Source organism: Oncorhynchus nerka, linkage group LG15 (assembly GCF_034236695.1).
Source record: "Oncorhynchus nerka isolate Pitt River linkage group LG15, Oner_Uvic_2.0, whole genome shotgun sequence".
NCBI lineage: Eukaryota > Metazoa > Chordata > Actinopteri > Salmoniformes > Salmonidae > Oncorhynchus > Oncorhynchus nerka.
In genome coordinates, this window is record NC_088410.1 from 1,693,420 (window position 1) to 1,701,906 (window position 8,487).

The 8,487-nt window shown below is 48.5% G+C and overlaps 1 pseudogene; it reads right to left on the reverse strand.

The window, feature by feature from the left end:
• The window catches only part of LOC135560295 (voltage-dependent T-type calcium channel subunit alpha-1G-like), a 13,029-nt pseudogene extending 5,951 nt beyond the window's left edge, over nt 1-7,078 (reverse strand).
• Between the last annotated feature and the right edge of the window lie 1,409 nt (nt 7,079-8,487).

Here is an 8,487-nt window from a genome sequence, read left to right on the forward strand (position 1 = left end):
GCATGCCAGGGCGGATTGAATGGGCTGCCATCAGTCAGGATGTGGCCCAGAAGTTAATTTACAGCCAGGGCGGATTGCAGAGGTCTTGAAAAAGAAGGGTCACCAATGCAAATATTGACTCTTTGCATCAACTTCATGTTATTGTCAATAAAAGCCTTTGTACACGTATCACTGAGGGAGAGGTGTGTGTGTGTGTGTGTGTGTGTGTGTGTGTGTGGGTGTGTGTGTGTGTGTGTGAGTACCTCTAGCGATCCTCAGTACTCTCATGATGCATATGATGGTGGGGTTGATGTGTGTGTGTGTGTGTGTGTGTGTGTGTGTGTGTGTGTGTGTGTGTGTGTGTGAGTACCTCTAGCGATCCTCAGTACTCTCATGATGCATATGATGGTAGGGTTGATGGGTGTGTGTGTGTGTGTGTGTGTGTGTGTGTGTGTGTGTGTGTGTGTGTGTGAGTACCTCTAGCGATCCTCAGTACTCTCATGATGCGTATGATGGTGGGGTTGATGGGCAGTGAAGCGTTGAGGTCAATCTCCTCCAGAGTGATGCCCATGACGGACAACAACACGATGGCCAGGTCCAGCTGGTTCCACCTACACAGAGAACGTTTCATTGTGTATCCACATAGAGTATTGAAAGTGTGTGTGTGTGTAGGCAGAGTGGGTGTGTGTGTGTGTGTGTGTGTGTATGTGAGTGTGTGTCAGTGTGTTACCTCTCCTTGAAGAAGCGTCTCAGCCCGAAGGCGATGAGTTTGAGGACCGTCTCACCCAGAGGGTGTGTGTGTGTGTGTGTGTGTGTGTGTGTCAGTGTGTTACCTCTCCTTGAAGAACCGTCTCAGCCCGAAGGCGATGAGTTTGAGGACCGTCTCGATAACAAACACCAGAGTGAAGACGTAGTTACAATACTTCAACCCTCCTCCAGATACTGGAACACACACACACACACACACACACACACACACACACACACACACACACACACACACACACACACACACACACACACACAGGCTATAGGTACCCGATTGTCCTAGTTAACTTTGTGGTTGCTATGGCTACCAGTGTGTGAGGCTGCATTGGTTACCAGTTTGAGGTTGCTATAGTTGTAATGTGGTTACTAGGTTACCTGTGGCAGGTTGTATTGTAGTGTGGTTACTATAGTAACCTGGGGCTGTTTGTACCGCAGTGTGGTTGCTATAGCTACCTGTGGCTGTTTGTAGTGTAGTGCGGTTACTATAGTTACCTGTGGCTGGTTGTATTGTAGTGTGGTTACTATAGTAACCTGGGCCGTTTCTACTGCAGTGTGGTTGCTATAGTTACCTGTGGCTGGTTTTATTGTAGTGTGGTTACTATAGTTACCTGGAGCTGTTTGTATCGTAGTGCGTGTTGCTATAGTTACCCGCGGCTGGTTGTAGTGCTCCATGCTCATGGTGAGGACGTGGTAGCGATGATGACGGTGATGAAGAGGTCCAGGTAGTGGCTGGTGCACAACGTGTGGATGGTGAGACGCACCGGGAGTAGTCAGCATAGTAGGGCCCTCCTGGGCCTCTGTTACAGACACACAGAGTAACCTGGTCATTAAACTGGGCCTCTGTTACAGACACACAGAGTAACCTGGTCATTAAACTCAAATTTCCTGGGCCTCTGTTACAGACACAGAGTAACCTCATTAAACTGGGCCTCTGTTACAGACACACAGAGTAACCTGGTCATTAAACTGGGCCTCCTGGGCCTCTGTTACAGACACATAGAGTAACCTGGTCATTAAACTGGGCTCTCCTGGGCCTCTGTTACAACACACAGAGTAACCTGGTCATTAAACTGGCCTCTCCTGGGCCTCTGTTACAGACACAGAGTAACCTGGTCATTAAACTGGGCTGGGCCTCTGTTACAGACACACACAGAGTAACCTGGTCATTAAACTGGGCCTCTCCTGGGCCTCTGATACAGACACACAGAGTAACCTGGTCATTAAACTGGGCTTCTCCTGGGCCTCTGGAACAGACAAACAGAGTAACCTGGTCATTAAACTGGGCCTCCTCCTGGGCCTGGTCATTAAACTGCTTTCTCCGGGCCTTACAGACACAGAGTAACCTGGTCATTAAACTGGGCCTCCTTGGCCTTTGATACAGACACACAGAGTATCCTGGTCATTAAAACTGGGCCTCTGGCACAGAGTAACCTCATACAAACTGGGCCTTTGGAACACACACACAGAGGTCCCAATATTAAACTGGGCCTCCTGGGCCTCTGTTACAACACACAGAGTAACCTGGCTTCATTAAACTGGCCTCTCCTGGGCCTTTGTTACAGACACACAGAGTAACCTGGTCATTAAACTGGGCCTCTCCTGGGCCTCTGGAACACACACACAGAGTAACCTGGTCATTAAACTGGGCCTCTCCTGGGCCTCTGTTGCACACACACAGAGTAACCTGGTCATTAAACTGGCCCTCCTGGGCCTCTGAAAACACAGAGTATCCTGGTCATTTACCTGGGCTCTCCTGGGCCTCTGTTACAACACACAGAGTAACCTGGTCATTAAACTGGGCCTCTGTTACAGACACACAGAGTAACCTGGTTATTAAACTGGGCTCTCCTGGGCCTCTGTTACAACACACAGAGTAACCTGGTCATTAAACTGGGCCTCTGTTACACACACACAGAGTAACCTGGTTATTAAACTGGCCCTCTCCTGGGCCTCTGTTACAACACACAGAGTAACCTGGTCATTAAACTGGGCCTCCTGGGCCTCTGTTACAGACACACAGAGTAACCTGGTTATTAAACTGGGCCTCTCCTGGGCCTCTGTTACAGACACACAGAGTAACCTGGTTATTAAACTGGGCCTCTCCTGGGCCTCTGTTACAACACACAGAGTAACCTGGTCATTAAACTGGGCCTCTGTTACAGACACACAGAGTAACCTGGTTATTAAACTGGGCCTCTCCTGGGCCTCTGTTACAGACACACAGAGTAACCTGGTCATTAAACTGGGCCTCTGTTACAGACACACAGAGTAACCTGGTTATTAAACTGGGCCTCTCCTGGGCCTCTGTTACAGACACACAGAGTAACCTGGTCATTAAACTGGGCCTCTCCTGGGCCTCTGTTACAGACACACAGAGTATCCTGGTCATTAAACTGGTCGTCTGTAGATCAGGTCCCAGTAAAACATCTCCTTATGCTTCTGGTATGAGGTCATCGATGAAGTTACTGCCAGAGAGTTGTGACTGTGTGTGTGTGTGACTGTGTGTGTGTGTGACTGTGTGTGTGTGTGTGTGTGACTGTGTGTGTGTGTGTGTGTGTGTGTGTGACTGTGTGTGTGTGTGTGTGTGTGTGTGTGTGTGTGTGTGTGTGTGTGTGTGTGTGTGTGTGTGTGTGTGTGTGTGTGTGCGTGTGCGTGTGCGTGTGTGTGTGTAGATGAAACTGCTGCCTCAGGAGTTCCATCCTATCCATCACCATCTCAAGGTGTCTTTGGCCAGAAAAGCGTCTCTGTTTGCCAGAAAGTGTATGTCACTGAGCTGAACACTACGACAGACTGCAGATAGAGGGGTGTGTGTGTTTGGGTCTGTGTGTGTGTGTGTGTGTGTGTGTGTGTGTGTGTGTGTGTGTGTGTGTGTAGAAACTCAGGAGCAACATGTCTTCCTCCCTGTCTTACTACTCCTCCTCTTTCTGCTCTCTTGGCTCTCTTCTGCTCCCTCCTCCCTCCCTCCCCCCCTCCTCCTTCCCTCCCTCCCTCATTCCCTCGTTCCCTTTACTCCTCCTCCCTGCTCTCTTGGCTCTCTCTTCTTCTCCCTCCCTCCCTCCCTCCCCTCCTCTCTTACTCCTCCTCCTCTTTCCTCTGCTCTCTTGGCTCTTCTGCTCCCCTCCTCCTCCCCCTCCCTCCCCTCCCTCCCTCCCTCCCTCCCTCATTTTACTCCTCCTCCCTGCTCTCTTGGCTTCTCTCTTCTCCTCCCCCCCCTCCCTCCCTCCCTTCCCTCTTATTCCCCTCCTCCTTTCTTCTCTGCTCTCTTGGCTCTCTTCCCTCCCTCCCGGCCTCTGGGCCTCCTCTTCCTCCCTGGTCCTCTCCTCCCTGCTCCCCCTCCCTCTCCCTCCTCCCCCCTCCTCCTCCCCTCCTCTTGGCTCCCTCCCCTCCCTCCCCCCTCCCCCTCTTACTCCTCCTCCTCTTCTCTGCTCTCTTGGCTCTCTTCTCCTCCCGGGCCTTGGCCTCCTCTTCCCTCCCCTGGTCCTGACGACACTTGTGGAAGTTCTCCACGACGACTATTTCACCTAACATGTTGAGGACGAAGAAACTGACTACGAGCGAGGAAGGAGATGAAGAACAGAGCTCTGACGGGTTGTGGTTCCTCACCGGCTGAGTGATCTAAGATAAACCACAATATCAGAAAACAGAGAGAAAAGGACTTATTGGATCTACTGTTGTCCTGCCTCAACACTCATCAGGGCTTATTGGTCTACTGTTGTACTGCCTCAACACTCATCAGGACTTATTTTCTTCGCCTCAACACTCATCAGGGCTTATTGGTTCTACTGCCTCAACACTCATCAGGACTTATTGGTTCTACTGTTGTACTGCCTCAACACTCATCAGGACTTATTGGATCTACTGTTGTACTGCCTCAACACTCATCAGACTTATTGGTTCTACTGTTGTACCGTCCTCAACACTCATCAGGACTTATTGGATCTACTGTTGTACTGCCTCAACACTCATCAGGACTTATTGGTTCTACTGTTGTACTGCCTCAAAACTCATCAGGACTTATTGGTTCTACTGCCTCAACACTCATCAGGACTTATTGGTTCTACTGTTGTACTGCCTCAACACTCATCAGGACTTATTGGTTCTACTGCCTCAACACTCATCAGGACTTATTGGTTCTACTGCCTCAACACTCATCAGGACTTATTGGTTCTACTGTTGTACTGCCTCAACACTCATCAGGACTTATTGGTTCTACTGTTCTACTGCCTCAACACTCATCAGGACTTATTGGTTCTACTGTTGTACTGCCTCAACACTCATCAGGACTTATTGGTTCTACTGCCTTAACACTCATCAGGACTTATTGGATCTACTGTTGTACTGCCTCAACACTCATCAGGACTTATTGGTTCTACTGATGTACTGCCTCAACACTCATCAGGACTTATTGGATCTACTGTTGTACTGCCTCAACACTCATCAGGACTTATTGGATCTACTGTTGTACTGCCTCAACACTCATCAGGACTTATTGGTTCTACTGCCTCAACACTCATCAGGACTTATTGGTTCTACTGCCTCAACACTCATCAGGACTTATTGGTTCTACTGTTCTACTGCCTCAACACTCATCAGGACTTATTGGTTCTACTGTTGTACTGCCTCAACACTCATCAGGACTTATTGGTTCTACTGTTGTACTGGAGGCCGGTAGCAGTACTATGTGGGGACTACCAGAACAGACCTGGAGGCTGGTAGCAGTACTATGTGGGGACTACCAGAACAGACCTGGAGGCCGGTAGCAGTACTATGTGGGGACTACCAGAACAGACCTGGAGGCCGGTAGCAGTACTATGTGGGGACTACCAGAACAGACCTGGAGGCCTGTAGCAGTGCTATGTGGGGACTACCAGAACAGATCTATAGGCCTGTAGCAGTACTATGTGGGGACTACCAGAACAGACCTGGAGGCCTGTAGCAGTACTATGTGGGGACTACCAGAACAGACCTAGAGGCCTGTAGCAGTACTGTATGGGGACTACCAGAGGCCTGTAGCAGTACTAGTTGGGGACTACCAGAACAGACCTGAGGCCTGTAGCAGTACTATGTGGGGACTACCAGAACAGACCTGGAGGCCTGTAGCAGTACCTATGTGGGGACTACCAGAACAGACCTAGAGGCCTGGTGGAAGCAGTACTATGTGGGGACTACCAGAGGCCTGTAGCAGTACTATGGGACTACCAGAGGCCTGTAGCAGTACTATGTGGGACTACCAGAACAGACCTAAAGACCTGTAGCAGTACTATGTGGGGATTCACTTGGTGACCAGACCTGGAGGCCTGTAGCAGTACTATGTGGGGGACTACCAGAACAGACCTAGAGGCCTGTAGCAGTACTATGGGGGACTAACAGAGGCCTGTAGCAGTACTCATGTGGGGACTACCAGAGGCCTGTAGCAGTACTATGTGGGGACTACCAGAACAGACCTAGAGACCTGTAGCAGTACCATGTGGGGGGACTACCAGAACAGACCTGGAGGCCTGTAGCAGTACTCATGTGGGGGATTGCAGAACAGACCTGAGGCCTGTAGCAGTACTATGTGGGGATTCACCAGAACAGACCTAGAGGCCTGTAGCAGTACCATGTGGGGACTACCAGAACAGTGACCAGAGGCCTGTAGCAGTACCTTATGGGGGACTACCAGAGGCCTGTAGCAGTACTATGTGGGGGACTACCAGAGGCCTGTAGCAGTACTATGTGGGGACTACCAGAGGCCTGTAGCAGTACTATGTGGGGACTACCAGAACAGACCTTGGAGGCCTGTAGCAGTACTATGTGGGACTACCAGAGGCCTGTAGCAGTACCTATGTGGGGACAGAACAGACCTAGAGGCCTGTAGCAGTACTATGTGGGGACTACCAGAGGCCTGTAGCAGTACTCATGTGGGGACTACCAGAACAGACCTGGAGGCCTGTGGACAGTACTATGGGACCAGAACAGACCTAGAGGCCTGTAGCAAGTACTATGTGGGGGACTACCAGAGGCCTCCAGCAGTACTATGTGGGGACTACCAGAACAGACCTGTTACCTGATTTTCATTCAATAAACTTTATTGGCATATACAGCCAAACATGGATATCGCAAAGACGGTTGAATACCTGTTGAGGTGTGTGTGTGTGTGTGTGTGTGTGTGTGTGTGTGTGTGTGTGTGTGTGTGTGTGTGTGTGTGTGTGTGTGTGTGTGTGTGTGTGTGTGTGTGTGTGTGTGTGTGTGTGAGTGTGTGTGGTACCTGCTGGTCTACCCCAACGGCGTCCAGTCCGTCATACATGATGCTGACCCACCCGTCTTTAGAGGACAGGACAAACAGAGACATCAACGCCTAGACAGACAGACAGACAGACAGACAGACAGACAGACAGACAGGCAGGCAGGCAGGCAGGCAGGCAGGCAGGCAGACAGACAGACAGACAGACAGGCAGGCAGGCAGGCAGGCAGGCAGAGAGGCAGGCAGACAGACAGACAGACAGACAGACAGGCAGGCAGACAGACGGACAGTCAGACAAACAGACAGACAGACAGACAGGGAGACAGGGAGACAGACAGGCAGACAGACAGAGCGACAGACAGACAAAAAGACAGACAGACACACAGACAGACAGGCAGACAGACAGACAAATTAATGTAAATGTATTTAAATTCATTCCGATACAATTCATTTCAATTCAATTAAATTCATTTCATTCCAATTCATTTCAATTCAATTAAATTCATTTCATTCCAATTCATTTCAATTCAATTAAATTTAAATTTTTACATTGTACATATCCATACATCCATATGTTTACATTGGAAAAAGCAAGATAATGGATTAAAGAATCCAGTGTGTATTTGTGTGTTTGTGTGTATGTGTGTGTGTATGTATTTGTGTGTGTGTTTGTGTGTATGTGTGTGTGTGTGTGTTTGTGTGTATGTATTTGTGTGTATGTGTGTGTGTGTGTGTGTGTATGTATTTGTGTGTGTGTTTGTGTGTATGTGTGTGTGTGTGTGTGTATGTATTTGTGTGTTTGTGTGTATGTGTGTGTGTGTATGTGTGTGTGTGTGTGTTTGTGTGTATTTGTGTGTGTGTTTGTGTGTATGTGTGTGTGTGTGTGTTTGTGTGTATGTATTTGTGTGTATGTGTGTGTGTGTGTGTGTGTATGTATTTGTGTGTTTGTGTGTATGTGTGTGTGTATGTATTTGTGTGTGTGTGTGTGTGTATGTATTTGTGTGTTTGTGTGTATGTGTGTGTGTATGTATTTGTGTGTGTTGTGTGTATGTGTGTGTGTTTGTGTGTATGTATTTGTGTGTTTGTGTGTATGTATGTATTTGTGTGTGTGTGTGTGTGTGTTTGTGTGTGTGTATGTATGTGTGTGTGTTTGTGTGTGTGTATGTATTTGTGTGTGTGTTTGTGTGTATGTGTGTGTGTGTGTGTTTGTGTGTATGTATTTGTGTGTATGTGTGTGTGTGTGTGTGTATGTATTTGTGTGTGTGTTTGTGTGTATGTATGTATTTGTGTGTGTGTGTGTGTGTTTGTGTGTATGTATTTGTGTGTATGTGTGTATGTATGTATGTATTTGTGTGTGTGTGTGTGTGTGTGTGTATGTATTTGTGTGTGTTGTGTGTATGTGCATGTATTTGTGTGTGTGTGTGTGTGTTTGTGTGTATGTATTTGTGTGTATGTGTGTATGTATGTATGTGCTTGTGTGTGTGTGTGTATGTATGTATGTATTTGTGTGTGTGTGT